The sequence below is a fragment of the Eptesicus fuscus genome, chromosome 5, assembly GCF_027574615.1.
Source record: "Eptesicus fuscus isolate TK198812 chromosome 5, DD_ASM_mEF_20220401, whole genome shotgun sequence".
Classification (NCBI taxonomy): Eukaryota; Metazoa; Chordata; class Mammalia; order Chiroptera; family Vespertilionidae; genus Eptesicus; species Eptesicus fuscus.
The window spans coordinates 97,848,495-97,869,327 of record NC_072477.1 but is presented as its reverse complement, the minus strand read 5'-3'; the positions used below and the strand labels follow the sequence as shown (position 1 = coordinate 97,869,327).

General features: G+C 40.5%; 1 long non-coding RNA gene across 5 annotated transcripts in view; it reads right to left on the bottom strand.

Annotated features, from left to right (window-relative positions):
- The window catches only part of LOC129149181 (uncharacterized), a 161,484-nt gene that overhangs the window by 35,882 nt on the left and 104,769 nt on the right, over window positions 1–20,833 (bottom strand). The window contains exon 4 of one of the 5 annotated variants that reach the window (XR_008556168.1): window positions 7,997–8,144. The exons of 2 other annotated variants lie outside the window; for them this stretch is intronic. This is a non-coding gene — a long non-coding RNA (uncharacterized LOC129149181). Of the gene's footprint in view, window positions 1–5,835; window positions 6,178–7,996; window positions 8,145–16,583; window positions 16,651–20,833 lie in introns of those variants that run through there. 2 more of the 5 variants (XR_008556169.1, XR_008556170.1) reach the window with 2 other exon arrangements.

Genomic DNA, 20,833 nt, shown 5'->3' with positions numbered 1-20,833 from the left:
CACGCAGGAATCAGCTATCTCTGCTCTTTCAATATGTAACATCTTGCATTTCTTCCTGCCTTTTTAGTTTATAAGTAACACTTATATAACACTAAGTGACTGAGAAGAATGCGGCCTTCTTCTTCTGCTCAGCCCAGTGACTGTAGCACTGGTGCCAATCTCTACAATCCAAGTTTCCTGTGGCTTTCTAAAATCCCTGTTACTGTAATTCTTGGTTTACTTTTGTTCAGTGAAAAGGAAGATTGCCCTGGCTGGTTCGGCTCAGTAGTTAGAGTATCAGCCTGTGGGCTGAAGGGTCCCGGTTTCAATTCTAGTCAAGGACGCATGACCAGATTGCGGGCTCGATCCCCAGTGTGGGGCGTGCAGGAGGCAACTGATCCATGCTTCTCTCTCATCATTGATGTTCCTATCTCTCCCTCTCCCTTCCTCTCTAAAATCAATAAAAAAAAAAAAATATATATATATATATATATATATATATATATATATATATAAAGAGCCAGGGTCCATAACATCCAAAATGACTGAAGGGACGACTGAACACCAAGGAGCGCACGAAGCAGGCTCAGGTGGGTGGGGACTGGCAAGCGGGCTGAACTGCTGACCTCTTGGGAAGAGAGAGAGGTGGGCTTTGTCAGCAGCCGAGCCTCTCTCTCTCTCCCTCTCTCTGAGAGGTCAGCAGTTCAGCCCACTTGCCAGCAGCCTGGGGTGGCTGCTGATCAGCCCCACCTCTCTGATCATGCCCAGAGATGCTGACTGGCATAGAAACCGACCAATCAGAACCAAATCTAGGTGAACTGCGAGGAGTCAATGGCTGCCTAGGAGGCAGAGCTTTTAATGCTGACTGGCATAGAAACCGACAAATCAGAACCAAATCTGGGTGAACTGTGAAGACAGAACCTAAGGTGGGGGCTAAGGAGGGTTTTGTTTTTTTTTAATATATTTTATTGATTTTTTAAAATTTTTTTTATTTTTATTTTTTTTACAGAGAGGAAGGGAGAGGAATAAAGAGTTAGAAACATCAATGAGAGAGAAACATCTATCAGCTACCTCCTGCACACCTCCTACTGGTGATGTGCCCGCAACCAAGGTACATGCCCTTGACCGGAATTGAACCTAGGACTCTTCAGTCCACAGGCCAACTCTCTATCCACCGAGCCAAAACGGTTAGGGCTAAGGGCTAAGGAGGGGTTTTAAGGGCAACAGCTATTTGGTGTAAGGTGTAAAAAAGTGGTTCAATTTTTTAATGACCACTTTGGCAGTATAGTGCATATGGCTGGCTATCAGTCCAGATATAGGGATTATGTATTTTTGTCTGCCAAGAGCATCTCCTCCTGCTGAAAAAGGCTCCCTCCCCCCTTTTAAGCAATCCTATCCTATATAATCTATCTATACTAATAAAAGGGTAATATGCTACTTAGACCGGGTTGACCGGCCATCTTCCGGACATCCAACTTCCTTCCGGACAAAGCCATGATGGTGGGGGCCAAGGCAGAGGCAGTTAGGGGTGATCAGGCCAGCAGGGGAGGGGAGTTGGGGGTGAGATCAGGGCAGCAGGGGAGGGCAGTTGGGGGCGACCAGGCCGCCAGGGGAGGGAAGTTGGGGGTGAGATCAGGCCTGCAGGGGAGGGCAGTTAGAGGCGATCAGGCAGGCAGACAGGCAGAGGCAGTTAGGGGCAATCAGGCAGATAGGCAGGTGAGTGGTTAGGACCCAGTGGTTCCAGATTGCGAGAGGGATGTCCGACTGCCAGTTTAGAGATCCCCAAAGGGGTCCCCAATTGGAGAGGGTGCAGGCTGGGCTGAGAGGACCCCCCCGCTCCGTACACGACTTTTGTGCACCAGTCCACTAGTATAATTATAAAAAAAAAAAAAAGAAAAAGAGAAGGAAGATTGTTTTTTTATCTTCAGGCCACAGTTCCTTCACATTTTTTTTTTATGTCTCAAAGCATTCAAAAGCCCAATGTTTTTAAAGGCTTTATCTGTTTTAAATGTTAGGGCGGGGCACTGACACAGTACAGCTCCTGGTCATCTCAGATAGAAGCTGCCGTGGGAGAACCGCTAGTAACTGTCAGGTGGTTGCTCAATCCCAACTACTCCTGAGCCAGGACAGGATGTGATAAACGTCTCTTTTTAGCTCTGGAAGGCTTGTCCCTATGACATAGGATGGTTCAAATGCTACCCCTTACTTAAAATAAAAGTTACTTGGCATTTTTAACATCCTGGAATATTCTAAGGAGGAATGGGGAACAAACCAATGTCAAAGGTAGAGAAGTCTTTGAATTCAGTGGTAACCAGAGGTAGGGTTGACTATCATTAGATGTGGCACAAGGCAGTGAATCCCCAGCCCTGTAGTATCTTGCACATGAGAAAAAGGAATATCTCAGAAGCAAACTACTTGGAGAAGTTTTGGTTACCATCAGTCAGAATTTAGAGTGACTCCTTCAAGGTGACTGAAGCCAATTGGTTCAAAAAGTACAAGGAACTGAAAGCTCCCTAATGAAAATTTAATTTATAACATTTTGATTCACTCAAACATTCTCTAGAAGGAAGGTGATTGTTTTTGTTTTAAACAGTTCCAGTTTTATACTGCAGGTGACAAGTGAGGAATACCCAGTTTTAGGTGTTAACAAAGTGAGTAATTAAACACAGAAGGTACTACTATTAATATTGAAATTAAGCTTGTCATTTAATCCAGTGCTGTTTTGAATTCACTTTGTGTATTGATGGGGAAAATATACTAAATAATATACTGTTGAAGTTTTTAATGTAACTGAGAGAATTAAGATACTTTTAAAAGGTTTGAAAACAATGTGACAACTGTCTAGGAAATTGTTTAATTAAATCTGAAGTAAATCCTATATATCCTATATAATAAAAGGCTAATATGCAAATTGACTGAATGGAGGAACAACCAGTTGCTATGATGCGCACTGACCACCAGGGGGCAGACTCTCAAGATAGGAGCTGCCCCCTGGTGGTCAGTGTGCTCCCACAGGGGGAGTGCTGCTCAGCCAGAAGCTGGGCTCACCGCTGGCGAGTAAGACATCCGCAGCAGCAGTAAGGATGTCTGACTACCCCTGGGGAGTGGGCCTAAGCCGTCAGTCGGACATCCCTCGAGGGCTCCCGGACTATAAGAGTGAGCAGGCCAGAATTTCCTCTAGATCACGCATGTCCAGATGAATAACATAAAGATATTCATCTACAATTTGACATCTGAACCCAAAGAATGTTCTCTTCTTTTATGTTGCCTTTTAAACAAACCCACTTAAGAGTACTAAAACACAGATAGGCATTTTAATATGAGTTCCAAAAACCCACTCCACTCCACCTAGGTAGGAAAGTTTTCCTTTTCCCTTGTGGAATGTATAAGAGTTTGATCAAAGCTTTCTCAGTGTGAACCAGCTACAGAATGCTGGTGACATGATAAACTGAGATTCACCTCCTCAGGAAAGTGGCATTGGAATGACCACTCAGGCATCAGAAGTAGTCATTTTCTATTATTGTTACTAAAATAACATAATTGATTTAAAATAATTTTAAATTATTTCTTTTTAGAAAGGAAGGGAGAGGGAGAGAGAGATAGAAACATCAGTGATGAGAGAGGATCATTGATCAGCTGCCTTCAACATGCCCCACACTGGAGATCGAGCCCAAAACCCGGGCATGTGCCCTGACCAGGAATGGAACCATGACCTCCTAGTTCATAGGTCGATGCTCAACCACTGAGTCATGCCATCCAGAAAATCCACTTTTTAAATGAAGAGATAGTAAACCACTTTCTTAGCTTTCAAAAAAAAATCAATAGAGTACAGCCAGAGTACACCCAAGCAATGCTATTCTTCAACCTGGGTCAGGTCCACACAGAGGCCAAGCTGCTGGTTAGCTCTTGAATATTCTCCCACGTGCCAAGGTCTTCATGCGTGCATGTGTGTGTCCTTGTGCATGTTCTCCATGCTACTGTCAAGATATCTATAATAATATAAGGCTAATATGCTAATTAGACCAGACGTCTTCTGGACATCATTCCAGATGTCCTTCCTGACAAAGCTGGGGCCAGAGGGAAGCCGGCTGGGGTCCCCAGTGCCTGCGGGCAGCCCCGAGGGAAGCCAGCCAGGGTGCCAGGTGCCTGCGGGTGGCCGGAGGAGGGAAGCCTGGGTCCTGGGTGCCAGAGGAAAGCCAGTGATGGCAACTAGGGGAAAGAAGGCCTACTCTTGAATGAATTTTCGTGCATCAGGCCTCTAGTCTATAATAATAAAAGCGTAATATGCTAATTAAACTGGACGTCCTTCTGGAAGACCTTCCAGATGAAGCCGGGGCTGCAAGGGAAGCCCGTGTCCCAGGTGCCTGCTGGCAGCTGGAGGGAAGCCTGGGTCCCGGGTGCCAGAGGGAAGCCGGTGCCGGCAGCCAGGGGAAGGAAGGTCTACTTTTGCATGAATTTCGTGCATTGGGCCTCTAGTTTAAATATAAGTCAACTAGAGGAAATGCAAATTCACATTAAGAAATTCTGTCTACACAACTAAAAAAAAAATCTCCGTGAAATATATGAAAGTAAATCCTTTTCAGAGATTCCTTGGAGAGATCCTCCAAGTGACATGAGGCTTCTGTGTGCCCTCAGGTGGACTTGTTTCAAATGGTTCCCTATTTCAATTGGGAGGATTAGACTTTTCCTCAATCTGTTTCTGTGTGGCTCTCTGTAGAGCAGGGAGTGGGTGGGGACTGGCCTACAGGCTAAATATGATAGCAAAGGATTGATGCTAGTCTGAATATTCCACAACATGGCCAAGATTAACATATTTAGGTTTTCAAGCCCTAAAACAGTCAATGTCATGGACCACATAAAATTGTCCTAGTCACCTCCATTCACGTGATAAAATTATTGTGGGACAGCATCCATAGAGATGTAAGACAGCTCCCAAGGGGCTCATGAAAACCAGAGGGAAGAGGAATGTTCTCATGGAAGGCTAATTAATCCTGTCTTCTTCGGGATGAGAGAAATATTTAATAAATTTGACTTTAAACTTACACGGTTCAGATTAAGGATCAAGCCCTCAACACATAATTCTTAGGGATGGGAATAGTTCATCAAATTCAAGTTTTACTTTATTTTCATCTGGCCATGGAAAGGAATCCACTGTCTCTCCTGACCATGATAGGCTGTCTGCACCTCCCTCACATAGCAAAGTCCTGCTGTAGAGAAGAGGCAGGGCCTCGGGCCTCAGGCAGAGTTTTTCTGCATTAGTGGCTGCACAAAGCAGGGTCAGACCCACATCTTCCCTAGTGCCTGGTGCAGCCTGGACCCTCTCAACCACTGATGCCTTGGTTCTAGTCATGTGTGACTATGCAAATACAATTGTCTAGGCAGACCCCAGAATCTCTGGGTCCTTTCAGAGTCAGCAGTCTCTGCCCTAAATCCTCTGCTGCCCCTTCCCTTCCAGGTTATAGGTGGAGCTTTTCAGCAGACACCTGAATGCAGACCATTGGTGTGGCGACCAAGGGCTTTAAGGATCCATAAGCAAATGGGGGTGGGGAAAGATTTGTGCTGGAAGTGACAACTCAAGATCCAGGTGGCTCTGCTAGCACCTCAGTAGCCCAGAATGACAATGTTCACATCCCCCAATGAAAAATAATCAGAAGGTGAACAATGGTAGTGACTTAAGGCTTTAGAATCGAAACAGAAACTCTAAAATTCATGATTCCCTGTGAATTCCTCAGAGGACTGACAGAATAACAATGCAAAAAAACATTTTTTTTTTTTTTCGGTTAGCCATGTCTAAGTTATTTTATGTACTTCGTGTGCTTCATAGTATATATATTTAAGAAGAGTTTCAATACCAGAGAAGAAATGTTTTCAAATGGACTATATGATAACCTGTCTGCAAAAAAAACAATGGATTTTGTATAATCTGGTGGGGCTGTCAAACTTTAATGATGCTTTCTGCCAAATGATCTTGGTCAGTGAAAACCACCAGACAAATATTTATGATCAGGGTTCAGAGTCTTTATCCTCCAGCAGTTAGCTTTTAAAACAAAAGAGCTCTGACTGAAGGTGAGCCAAACGCAGCCTAAGCTGGTGCGCACACTCCTTGGAAGAGTGACTCTCACAGCCTCCACAGAAAGCCGACCAGTTCCCAGCATCAGCCACGCGTAGAGATGAACATTCGTCTCTTCAAGGCAGCACCTATTTTTAAAGGCCAGCGCACACACATACAATATGATATGGTTTCCCTCAGAAAATCAGAACTGCCAAGTCATTACCACATTTCTAATTTTAAATTTGAGTTAACAAACACCGAAGTAGAAGCTGAGGCTTGATTTTAATTGTTGCTCTACTAAAATTAAACTAGAATGTCATGTACTCACTTTCTCCTTATTACTACCGGCAAACTACATTTTTTAAAAATGTAAGTAGATTTTTTTTTGGTTGTTATTCATATCTATTCATATATACACATATATAAACATAGGTAACAGTGAAGAAAAGATTATCAATTCACTTTAAGAAGAAACGCGAGTCTCTTTCCACAATATATAATAATGCTTAAAAATAAGATTCAGTTTCAGACTACAATAATTTTTAAAATATCATTTGTCGTATTAACAGCATTACTATGAGAACTGTTTAAAGGGAGTTTTCATGTCTATACAAATATATTATCTATAATAATGAAAGGGTAATATGCTAATTAGACCAGAAGTCATTCCGGATGAAGCTGGGGCCAGCTGGAAGTCGCCCGGGTCCCAGGTGCCTGCCTGGGAAGCCCAGGTCCCGGGTGCCAGAGGGAAGTCGGTGCTGGCAGCCCGGGGAAAGAAGGCCTACTCTTGCATGAATTTTGTGCGTCGAGCCTCTAGTATGTATATATATGTTTTTAAAATTATCATTACACACATTAAAATCAGTAAAACTTACAGATATCCATGGCTATGTTGCTGATGCCTTGACTTATCAGCTAAAGTTGAAAGAGGAGAGGCAGCAACAGAAGAGAAAATATGAGAAAACAGAAGTAAAATAGGAAGAAGATGAAAATGGAACAAGGAGAGGAAGGAAGGGAGGCAGGAGGGAAGGAAGGAAGAAAAGGAGGAAGAAAGGAAGGGGAGAGAAGAGGGTAGCTGGCAAGTGGAGGCAGAGGAGGAGGTTGACTCTCCTTATATTGCCCCTAAATATTCACCCACCCCTCTGACAAACCAAAGAAGGTCAGGTGGTAACTCAGATAGTCAACCGTGTTGGTTATTTTCAAAACATCCATTCAGCTCAACAGCTGAACTATTTTTGATATATAGTCACCTAATCCAATTAACATATTTATTCATCCAGGCTTGTTGTAAGGATTAAGCAGGGGACATGAGGAAATACCCCTGCCTCTTTATTCCTGGTACTGTGCTTAATAAAGGCTTTCTAGGTTCTTTTAAGAAACAGGTAAGTCTTGTTGCATTTGTGAGTGCAAAATCATCCTAGTATGTGTTGATTTTTAGATGAAAAGAAATGCAGTGGATAATGACCGGGCCTTCTGTGTTATTCTGTATGTTAGGACCCGTGCTTTCCCTGAGCCTGCTCAGACTAGCCAGTGGCTTCAGGAGGGTGAAAGGAGGATGGCTTAATCCCAGGGGAAGTTTCCCAGTCAGGCAACAAGACCACTGAGGCTGGAGGCTGAATGGGATGGCAGGAGAGGCATTCGAGACTGAGGTGAATCCAATGCAAAGGCCGATTAGGGAAGGCCATGGCATCCGGAACGGGACTGCCATTGTGGTGAGAGCCCAGGCTGCAGAGGGGTAATGACTGTCTCAAAAGCAATTCACCAGCCCTCCAAAGGACACCACCACCTGGCCTGTGGACCCATGGACAACGGGTGAAGGCCATAACCTTGGACATTAACTGTCTCCTTCTTCACCCTGACACATCCTCCAGCCCTACATTTCCTGCACTGTCCAAGAGTTCCCATCTTCTTCTGTTACTGGTTCATTCTAATAATAAAGGTTCTGGGAGAAAACTAAGCACATACACACATGTCAGAGGCTTGAGAGCAGAAAGAACCTTAGGAATGGTGTGGATCAACAGTTGGTGTTTTAGATGAGAGGTTAACTGACTTGTGCAGGTTCACAGGGCTTCCCATCATACCGCTTACTCCATGTTCTGAACTGTCAGAGGCACTTGAGAGAAAATACACAGTATCACCAGTAGCCACAGTACATACTCAAAAACAACTGGAATGAGTGAATAAATGACAAGTGTTTCATATGGTTCGCTTGGTAAGTACAAGATGTCACACAAGCCATCATCACAGAAACGTCTCCTAATGATACACATCACAGCCCTGTTCCCAGAGCTCATCTTTAGTTTATATCCATAAGTGTAAAAAAGTTAAAAGCAAATTATTTAAACTAATTGCTCACAAAATCCCATGACCTTAAACTAAATCAAAACTTAGGAAATAATAATAAAGCCGCCAAAGCACATGTTGGCAAAATGTGACATTACAGACCCCTGAGCCACTTGGTACTCCCAGACTTCCTAGCCACACTGATCATTAAGCAAGTGCTGCCTTTCATAGAAGCCTGAAGGACTCAACTCCAATGTTATTAGCAATGGTCAGACTATTTAGAGCAAGGATCTTTGGATACAACATTCAAAGTAGAAATGAACATTTAATGTGTTCGGCGCACAAAAGAACCTACAACAGTGCACTGTGTGTGTGTGTGTGCGCACGCGCGCATGCATGCTTGCACTGGGGGTGTGTATTTGTGGATTGTTGGGAGGGTTGGTGTAGCTAAGCACACTATTTTATTTTTTCCCTTGCAATCCAAGACTCACAAATCATGTGGACACATCAGCAGGTGATGCACCATGGTCCTCCAACTCTTATCAGCAGATGCATAAGGTGCAAACCCACTTCCTCTGAACTTGCACTGTGCAGATCTACTGCAGTTCGAACTCAGTAAGATGAAGTCAAGTTCAAGTTCAATTACTCAGTCACACTAGCCACACTTTGAAGTGCTCAACAGACACCTGTGGCTCATAGCTACCCTACAGAACAGCACCAACCAGATAGTATTTCCATCAACACAGACTGAACAGTGATGACCCAGACATGTGAGCGGCCCGGACCATGTTTCAGTGAGTGGTTGTGCCACTACAGAGCTGTATCCTCCAGATGGCATCACATAGAGACCTCTAGGTGCTTCTAAGATCCTCAGTTTTATACAAATAACCACATTGAGACGTTAGTCTCCATGTGTTTGTTCTTAACTCTTTGGGAGTCACAACCCCTTTAAGAAACATGCTGAAAACAATGGTTCTCAATTAAATGAGTTTTCAAAAAAAAGGGAACATTTTCATATAGTTAGTTGTTGGGAGATATTCTAACGTTCTGTTCATGAAACTGTTTAAAATTATCTGCTCAACAAAATCATTTCTATCGTGGTCATCTGAAACATAATTTCCCTGCAATAACAATTTTGTCTTCATCCTGCCCTATGGTATCCACCTGTCAGTCTTTTTTCTTTCTTTCTTTCTTTCTTTTTTTTTTGTTGTTGTAATTTGAGCTCATTAATTATGGAAAGCATCACCAGCTCTCACATTATTAGCCAGAGAGACACTGCATAAAAATTATGCATAGCATACTCAGAAAACTCTCAGTTCACAAAACTCTCTCTATTAAAATACCAAGGTAATTTGTTCTCAAATCTTAGAGCATCCATTTACCATGTAATTGCCATTTTTATCTGGAGCTACTGAATAAGTTATAATTTACTTTTAATGAAATAATTATCTAGTGAAGGGCAAATGTTGGAATGTTTATAGCCCTGTGAACCAAGAATTGGTCTTCACAACTTGTGCAAAATTAAATGTAAAAATAGTACTAACTTACAATGAAGGCAGGAAGGTGGCTAATGTACTAGTTTGAATAAAATAAGCTTCCCCAGTGGTAGAGGTGACCAGGTAAATAATCTTAAAAAAGAAAAACACACAGAAAGTAAATTATGAATTCCAAAGTTTCTGTTGTAAGATGGCTTCTCACACTACTTGTGACACACAATAGTTCATCTGATAGGACTTAAACTGTTTCTACATTCACTTCAAAGTCTTCAGGTAAAACTACCTTTATTTTCAATTTTTGCTCACTTTCATAATAAAAGTTTTGAAAGAGGAAAAGTCTGAAAAGTACTACAGAAGTCCAGTTGATTAAATGATTTATTTCTGGAACATTCTGGTTGAATGATATCAATGTCAATCTTTGTCTTGGCAATGAACCAAGATTTATAGATAGTACTTTATGACAGTGGAGAGAACATGAGTTAAAAAAAAAAAAAGAGATGGGTATCTGACCTATAGTTGCCTAAATTTAACAGATTAAAAAAAAACATATCAACTTTATCAGTATAACTTATAGGGAAGGAGAGAATTTTGCAAGGTGGAAAATGCAAACAGTAGGTAGATACTAACTATAGTTAGGAAGCATGGCAGGTACTTTAAATTCTTTCATTGAAGCACTTCAAAGATAGAAGGCTGAAAATGAAGAGAATTCTCAGGGCACTGAATGTGACTCCATTAAAACTTAGCTCCACGAAGACAGAAATTTTGTTTTTCATTTTTCCTTCCCCATCACCTATGCCAGTCCCTGGCACATAGTAAGAGCTCAGAAAATAATTGTTGATAAAGAATGAATGTTTGGCAGTGAGTTAACAAACTTAAAGGGGGTGGGAGAAACTGAGCACAACCTATTCCTGTTGTCAGCAGGAAAATTTTGTCTCAGGCATCAGGAGAAAGAGCAAAAGTCCAAAGAAGATAAATCAGGTTTGAGGAAAGAAAATTTAAGTACTTATATAAACACAAAAGAAATGAGAGCTTAATCTGAAGAGATGGCAGGAACTTCAAAAAAAAAAAAAAAAAGGGACTGAAGAGACCACAAATGGTGATTAAGAACTGAGAAGGAAGCATTGGCTGCACACTTACTTCACAGAAGCCAGCAAGTACAGTAAGAGGACATTTGCTCAAGACATCTCTAACTTGTCCTGCTCCCACCTGAACCACCACCTTCCAGACAGGGTCTCCTTCCCAGGGAAGGTCAGAATATTTTCAAGCTCTGAAATCTTGAAATTACAGAGTCCAAATAAGTAGAAGGACCTTAGAAATCCTTCAGCCCAACACTCATTTCAATAAATGAGGCTCAGAGAGGTTAAGAACTTACCCAAGATCACACAGCCGGTTATTAAGATCAGGGCTGCTCCCAAGTACTTTTCAGGGTCAAACACCTTCAATTTCCAAATTCTTCCTCCACTGAGAGCAGGGAAAACACTTCCTAGGAGCGTTGGGAGGTGGTCAAGGCTGGGCAGAGCACAATGCTTGTTTGTTATCCTTTCACATTACTGTCCTCCCATGTGTTCCCCACTCCACTTCTTACTGTAACTCTCTTAAATATTTAAGAACTGTTAGCTCCCTGAAAGGGCCTTGAAGCCTCCAGAGAGAACTGATACAAACCCAAATCAATAAATTCCATCTCAAATGGGAGGATACTGTTAGAGGTACTATGCATCACATGAAGCTTACTCATCCTAGCCAACTGCATTACAATATTTATTCACTCACAGAATTTTAAAATATTCAACCCTTTCCATCAAAAATGTATGAAATGATAAAGCCAAATGATTATGCATATGTGGCTAAAATGGGCATCTGGTAGAAATTAGGACTGTGAGAATAATTTGGAGAGCCATATACCTTAACATTCCCACTTTTTTTCTCTAACCTGGCTCAAACCTATAGAGTCATCAGCTGCATTAGGTACCCAAAGCAATACTTAAAAAAAAAAAAATAATAGACATTAAAATGTAATTTGTCTTTGGATTTCATAATATCAATTGTTAAAGGAATGAACTAATTGCAAAATAAATGAATTTGGCAAAATTCTGTGACCACTAGTACATGGTAAATTAAATTATCTTTTCTAAGAAAATCTGTACATAAAAACAGTACTAAAACTTTCAAAAATTATTTTACCTTTCATAACCTACCTACTTCTTAATTTAATATATTTTTTGCTACTGAAAATCAACTACTTGCCTGATTGAGTCTTTGGCTGGAGTGGCTTGTTTTTATTATTGAGTGTGCAAGTACAACATATGTATATTTAAAAATTTTGGTATAAAGGGAGAAATTAGATATAGTATTTCCAGAAAGTATAAAAAGACCAGGGGCTTAAAATATTTAAAGTATTCAAAATCTTAAAAATACAAAAATATCAATATAATTCTTCTGTTTAATGACAGTTTATATCCAAGCCTATGTTATTTGCCAACTTTCCATACTTGGGAGGTAACTAAAAATCCAGAAGGTAATTAGAGACCTCCAATTAATCAAGAAACAGTCCACAAATTGTAGGTGCATTATTTATAAAAGCCCTTTAGGTCTTCTCTTGGAAGCTACTTGTTCTTTTTTATACATAATTCTTCTATCAATAGTTGTTAAATAGGATACAAATCCAAACATAGCTAAGTAAAAGTGAACAACTTCTAATTAAAAAAAGAATCTAAACTATAAAGTCCAAATGAATATATTCCATCTGAAATAGACAGGACATATAATTCACAGCATAAAGAGCTGAGCAAGTGAAGAGAAAATGATTTAGAAAATAAAGGCCTATCGATAGGATTGCTCTGCAGTCTGTGGACATTGAGTGCAGAGGCCAGAGCCCCATCAGCCCTCCACACTTGAGATGGGATCCTTACAAAGAGGTGCTCAGAGGTAAAGCTCAAGGAGTTCAAAGCAATTGGGATGTCTTGGAGAGCAGTGCCCACTGAATTGTGGGTGTTGAGGAGTGAATAGGCAGTGAAAGAAGTAGGTGATAGCATGAGGTCAAGGAGAGCTTTATTTAGGATGGAGGAAACTTGAGCATGTTTTCAAAATGAGGAGAAAGAGCCAGGAGAAAGGCAGAAACTGGAAGGAAGAGCAACGGGGAACGACTGTCTGGGCAGAGCAGGGAGGGGTAGCATGCAAAGCACAAAGGAACAGGCTAGCCTTGGAAGACCACCTCTACCCCTGGGAAGCCTTCTTTAATCCCCATCTGACTTCATTCCTCCTAACTTGGTGGTTCTGCAAGGGAGACATTTAGAAGAGTGCTACTCAAAGGCGGTCCTCAGACCAGAGGGATCAGCATCACTTGGGGGCTTGGCTGCTGCTATCTGGTTCTACCAGGTCTACTGCATCAGAATTTGCACATTAACAGGATGGCAGGTGATGCCTATTGAAGTTTGAGAAGCAATGGTTTCAAGCAGTGACTATAAATATGAGCATCGAAGGTAGATATATCTGGGTTCAAATCCAGCTCTACCCTGATACCATGGCATGAGCCTTTGGGACAGTGTCTCTAAGCCTGAGTTTTGTCCTCTGTAGAATGGAAATAATGATAGTAATATTTCTCAGGTGCCATTGTAAAAAATTAAATTAGATAATGTAAGTAGAGAGCTTGGCATTGAGCTTGGAATGCAGTAATAATGGATGGCATGTTATTATTGTTCATTGCTTCCAGCCTACTTGTATAATAGCTTCGTCATGTTTATGTCTGAACCCATGCCGGGAATGAGTTCACCAAGGACAGAGAACACACTTCAGTTGTGTTCATCTTAAGGCATCTTAAGACCTGTGTGCAATAATGAAGCACTTAACCTGCTGAAATGAATCCAGTACTGTGACATGAGTAAATCAACTATCCCAGAGCAAATGTTAAAGCTCTTTCTTTGACTATACTGACATAAAAGCCAGTTAGAAATAGGTTAAGAACTTGTTTGGGATTAAAGGATCAACTTTCAAAAGAGAATAATGAAGTTATGAGGTGAAATATATTCCTCTTCCAAAACCTCCCAAAACAGAGTGAGACAGAGCTCTCTTTGAACAGACATCAAGGTGGTAGGCTTCCCTCCTGAGGTCAGCAGGGCAAACCATTCCGAGATGTTTTACCTAAAGGATAAAGTATAATGTTTGGGAAAGGTACATAAGTGAAATCACACCACTAGATGAATTCCTTCATTTTAGGCAAAGCTCCAATAATGAAGTGACTGATTTCATCAAATGTACCTTCATTTCCTGTGTTGGCAAAAGCACACATAACATAAACCCTATCTGGCTTGTAATAGTAAGACAAATGTTTCTGCTTGCATTATTAGTTATGGGAGAAAACATAGCTTATAACACAGAACACCCATTTCTATAGCGAATAATATATAATACTGGCAAAAGCATTTTATGAAGTAGGGTTAAATTTGATATAAAGAATTCACGAGTCCTTCCAATGCAATTCGGTTCAATCAACTTGCATTTGTGGGGCACCCGCTGGGCAGCAGGCACTGGGCTAGGTCTTGAGCTGGCAAGAGGGCTGGAGCCCAGAGGCAGAAGTTCAGAGGAAGCGTCTGAGAAGATTTCATCTGCTACGACCTCCCTGGCAGGCAAAGGAAGGCAGAGCACTTCAGGGAGGGGTGCCAGCAAAAACAGTGGCATCAAAGACCCTGAAAGAGAGGCTCAGGAGTTGAGCTTTAGCCTTTAATCAGTGAGAAACCACAAGGCTTGTAATAGTAAGACAACATGCAGAGCAGCACACTCATCTTTGTCTAGGAGGGTCATTCTGAGGATGGACTGGGCAGCAGAGAACCTGGGGACAAAAAGTCCAATTAAGAGCAATATAACCAGGGGGTAAGGGGCAAGGAGGCTCAGGAGGAGGTGGTAGGCAGGAGCATGATTTCAGAGACACACTTAGTGGTCTTGGTGACTACTGGGAGAGGAGTGAAGGTGACAGCATGACTTCTGCTTCAGTGACAAAACAATGAAAAGTTGAACTGCAGGAAACTCCAGATGGGGTAATTCTCCTGGTCACAGGGAGGTCCCTGAGATGTGTGCGTTAATATACAATTGCAGTGAATGTCCAGAAAGCAGAGTGAGGAGACACTTCCTTTGCATAGGAATAATAAAAGGAGGCCCCTGGTGGCTCATCCCCACAGCTCTCGGTGAACCCATGAACCAGCGAACTTGTGCTACCTTTTCTTTGGACATAATCCCTCAATTGCAGACTTTTTAATAACCCCAGGTATTGCCAAAAAAGTTCATTCTAACTGAAATTCAAAATCTTCCAGAAACGGTGTGTCTCAAAGGATAAACAAAGATCTGGTTTGTTGAATGAAGTAATGTAAGGAGGGTGCTTTAAGCGAATTTTCCTTTGAAAGTTATGCTCCCAGTTAGACTAATCTCAAAACGAGTTTCCTGAGGATTCTCTCAGCCTATCTGCATCATCACCTCTCCTCTTAAGAGGAGTGACAAGGATGATCCACTCCAGGCAGGACACCCAACTGCTTGGCTCCTCAAGAGTTCTCCTGGTTTGGTGAGAAGAGGCAGCCGAAATAATCCCAGCCCACTGCTGCTTTTGCTGTTCTGGGGGCCCAGGGGGTCCTACCAGAATTTGGGCCAGGGCAATGCTTTGTCTTATGTGACTAGCACACATTACAGGCTATTTACAATTCTTAACCACATTCTCTGTTCATTGTTGTGAAAACCAGAAACACCCCCAAGTATTTCCAAATGCCTGTCAAAGTTGTAGAACAAACTTTGGTTAAGAACCACAGCAGTATTAACTGATGAAGCTCATTTCTATAAATATTCTGTTTTTCTACCTTATAAAAATAATTATTGCTCCTACCGTCCATCTGATTCGGTACAAAGAAACGATATTTTTTTAAGGAGAAATATGCAAAATAATTCTCCGATAGCTCATTGATATTTTTTAGCAGAAGCAAATCACCAAGCTAAATTACAAAGAGACCACAGCCATCTTTAGGGCTTAAAAAGTCTGATACAGCATTTTTTCTTGGATAATTCAGAAATAAATACAGTTTAAAATCTAGAAAATAATGTATTTGTTAAAATAAATTCCGGGACATCAGAGGTTCCATAAATCAAGCTTGAAGAATCAGAGTACCAAGATAAAGAATTCTCAAAACAAAGATCACACAAAAGGCTCACTGGTTATTTATATTTCCAATTGTATTAATAATAGGAACAAAATAGAACATGCCTTTCTGACATCCACCCCCCCCACCCCCATTTTTGAGATATTATCATTGAAATACTTTGTATTGTAAATACACTTTTTATTCCAAGGCTTCAAGTGCTAATATTTAGACAGAATGTAGTTACTAAATTATATATACATACATATATATATATATATATATATATATATATATCATATTGTTAGTATGAACCTATCAGTACTATAAAGTAAGTTTTTTTTAAGAAAACAAAAATCCACTCATTCCACAACCAAAAAACATGCTCTATTGTACCTATAGGAGTAATTTCATGAGCTAGCACACCCTGGCAGAACATGCCAGTGCCCAAAATCAACACAGCCTCGGGAGCACGCTCATAGACAGACGGCATGGAGAAACCACTGCATTTAGATTTATAGGAAGACTTTTCACTTACTTCAAATTTCTTTATAATCCTTGTTCCTCTATGTTAAAGGGGAGGGGTGAACCACAGTGTAACTTCCTTATTTTTCTAATTAAAAAATAAACAAAACAAAACAAAACACAGTACATCCTCGAATTGGCTTGGGTGTCCTCAAGTATTTTCTTTGGGTCTCTTCCTTTCAATGAACACTACTTTCAAATTCTAAACAAAAAGTAAAATATCCAAAGTTAGGCCAAGAAACACTGTAAAAAAATAAAATATCACAACACAAACCAGGCAAGTGCATCTATTTGAAGTGATGATTCAGAACAGGATAAATTTAGAACGGTGCTCTCCACAAGGCATTTGGGTGCCAACTGCAGTACACAGGTGAAGGCTGCATCCCAAAAGTTTCTCTGAAAAAATATCGCCAAAATATTATTAAAAAGAATCTTCTTTTTGAAGTAGTCAGTCCTCCGGTGTCCTTGACACTTAACTTCCCCAATCTGGCCTTGGCGTGGCCATCCATTACTGGGTAAATCCACGTGAAACCTGAGGACACTCGGCCTGGGAGGACACAGTCAGAAGCAGTGGGCAACTCGCAGGGGACCGGCCTTTTATGGTCCGAACTGGAGAGCCTTGATTCCAGCTAATCTACCAAAATAGCTCTTGGAACTCGGAGAAGCCCATCAGCTGTTGCAACAGGCCTGGCCAGCAGCTACCTCAAATGCGATGAATTCGTTCACATTGTCTTTCAGCCTTTTATATAGAGAAATTAAAAAATGCAACACGAGTCTACTGAACAGGCTAACAGCAGTACAGAATGGCGAGGGCACACATTTGTCTAACTCTAGTTTCTGAGTTAAAAAACAACAACACATAATCAGCTCAGAAGCCAACCATTCAGAAAGTAACATACATATAAATGTATGCACATGAAACAACATGCTAGAATGGCACGGGTCTATTTACAAGTTTAGAACTGTGTAGACATCTGTGGATTTCTTCTTACTTCCAATAATTGTAGAAAATGAGTCATCAGAAGGAAGAATTGTGTTACAAGTACTTTCTCTAAAACAATACAAATATTTTGTCTTAAAACCAAAGACAATGCTCTGAACTGGTAAGATCTATCCTCAAACGGATCTCAGGTCGCTCATCTAAAAAATCAGAGGAACCTTAACTAATTAACCTTAACTAAAACAAACAAAAATCCAAAACTAAACAACAAACAAACAAAGCCTATCAAGCACAACCACTTCTTAAAAAGCTATTTGCATTTGTAGATATTAAAACTGAATTACAACCCTGCTTACAAAAATACTTACAATTGTAGGTGTCCTTGTTGTTAGAAAGAATGAAAGAAGGTCTCAATTGTACATCCTAACTTCAATATAAATCACAAAGCCAGAGCTCCTGGGCTATAGCAAAAGCTGTGCTTCACGCCATCAGGCCTGGGTCTTATGCCTCTGGGTGTCCCTTCTCAGACCACCAGCTGCATCAGTCACCAGAGGCCTCCCAAAGAGGGATCTGAATTCCTGTTATTAATTAACCCTGCAGGACAATGCCTCCCCCTAAGCAGACAGTCCGTGAGCCAGGTGAAAAGACGGCAGAAACCCTGGACAGCTGAATAATTAAACACCAGCTTCCTGACTATTTTGTGCAAAGATTAAAAACAATTTGTCCAAGCCAAATTCCTCAACTTATTTCAAGATGACATTTAAAATTTCACAGCATGACTTCTGCTTCCTAATCTCAGTCCTGGCCCTCATCTTATGCTCCCTTTGACCAATTTTGCCTTTCATCAATTTTTAATTTTATTTGGTCCTGTGTGATATATTTATATAAGCTGATTTAAACTCCTCCTGGAACAAAATAGAATAAAAAAATATCTAAACTTATGTAAAACAGTTGCCCATAGGGTTTTTAAGAAAAGACAGGAGGAGAAAACGAACCACTATTACTGTAACAATGCAGTTATTTTCTTTAAAAAGATTCAATCATACAAAGTAAACATCTAACTTTTGGATGCCTCTTAAGTTGTGGCTCACTGCTTCTTTAGAGCAACCAAACTGACTTAGATTAATGCATGAGAGTCTAAAAGAATAATTCTTCTCATATGCCTGTTTTGTCTTTGTCCAAATCCAGATAATTCTACCTGTGCAATCCTTTTAATAAATACTTCCTTCAAATTTTTCTGCTATTTGCTGAACTCAGGAAACTTTTGTCACACACACTTCTTTCTAAAAACTGACAATAATCAGACCTGATATGCATGAGAGTAGATTTCATGATATCCTCATGAAGAAAATAAAAAATCATATATTATGAATTTAAATTAAAGTAAGAATTAGACTTATACTAAACTTAAGACATTTTCAAGATATTTGATAAGTAGCTATTTCTCATTTGCTATTATTCAATACTAGAGGCCCGGTGCACGAAATTCATGCACAGGGGTTGGGGGGGGGGGGAGGTCCCTCAGCCCAGCCTGCACCCTCTTGCAAACTAGCAGTCGGACATCCCTCTTGTAATTCGGGACTGCTGGCTCCTAACCGCTGGACTGCCTGCCTGCCTGATCATCCCTAACCCCTCTGCCAGCCTGCCTGATCACCTCTAACTGCTCGCCTGCCTGCCTCATCACTCCTAACCACCTCTGGCAGCCTGCCTGATTGCCCCTAACCACTCTGCCTGCCTGCCTGATAACCCCTAACCACTCTGCCTGCCTGCTTGCCTGATCACCCCCAACTGCTCACCTGCCTGCCTGATCACCCCTAACTGCCTCTGCCTCGGCCCCCACCACAGCAGCTTCGTCCAGAAAGATGTCCAGAATGATGTCCAGAAGGTCATTCAGCTGTCCGGTCTAATTAACATATTATGCTTTTATTATTATAGATTAGTATTGTAACAATAAGGTAATCTATTATTTCTTTCTACTAACTGATCATTATATCTGCTTTATTATGAGTTTTAATCTGGTTTTGTTAGCTAATCCAGGAACCATATATTTTATGATATGTGTTTCTAAGAAAAACTACATTCATATCTCTATAACTTCTATTTTATAACAACAATTAACATGTGGAAACCAAAACTGAAAACACATTTAGATATAAACTTACACAGGATCTGTATGTTGTAAAGTACATAATGATGATAAAATACATCAAAGAAGACCTAAATAAATAGACATATACTGTGTTCCTATATTGGAAGAGTCAACATAGTAAAGATGTCAATTCTCCCCAAAACCATCTATACATTTAATGCAATTCCTACTGACATCCCAGCAAGATCTTTGGTAAATTTAGATAAATTTATTCCAAAATTTATATGCAGAGGCACAGGCTTTAGAATAGCTAAAACAATCTTGAAAAAGAGGAATAAAGTGCCAGCTAGAGTGGCTCAGCTGATTAGGCATCATCCTGTGCACCAAAAGGTTGCCAGTTCTATTCCCCGTCAGGGCACATACCTGGGTTTCAGATCCTATCCCTGGTTGGGGCACGTATGGAAGGCAACCGATCAATGTTACTCACTCACATGGATGTTTTTCTCTCTCCATTCCTCTCTCCAAGCATGTCCTCAGGTGAGGATTAAAAAGAAAAAAGAGGAATAAAGTGAGAGTAATCAATCTATCCATATTGAGCTATTGTGCAACTACAATGATGAACTAGAAACCCCAGAAATAGACTGACATAAATATACCCAAACTGACTTTTGACAAAAGGTGCCTTTTCAACAAATCCATTGGGAAAATAAAAACACCAGAAAACATAAATAACCTTTACCTAATCCTCACACCTTTTACAAAAATCAACTGGAATGGATCATGAAATTAAATGTAAATATAAAACTTTTTGAAGATATACAAGAAAATGTAAAACTTCTGCTTTACGAAAGACCCTGTTAAGAGAATAAAAAGAAATGCTACAGAGTGGGAGAAAATATCTGCAAATTACATATCTGAAAAAGAACAAATATCTAAAATATATGAAGAAGTCTCAAAACTCAACAGCCAAAAACACAAACAGTTCAATTAGAAAATAGACAAAAGATGTGAAGAAACAATTCACTAAAGAAGATACACAGATGGCAAATAAGCACACAAAAAGACATCATTAGCCATTAGAGAAATGAAAATTAAAACCACAACAAGATAGCCCTATATACCTACCAGAATGGCAAAAATAAAAATAGTGACAACACCAAATTCTGGTAAGGAGAAACTGGATCATCACACATTTCTGGTGGGACTGTAAAATGGCATAGCTACTCTCAGAAACAGTTTGGCAGTTTCTTAGAAAAACAAAACATGCCAAACCAAACTACCATATGACCCAGCAATTGCACCCCCGGATATTTTTCCAGAGAAATGAAAACTTATTTTCATACAAAAACCTGATTT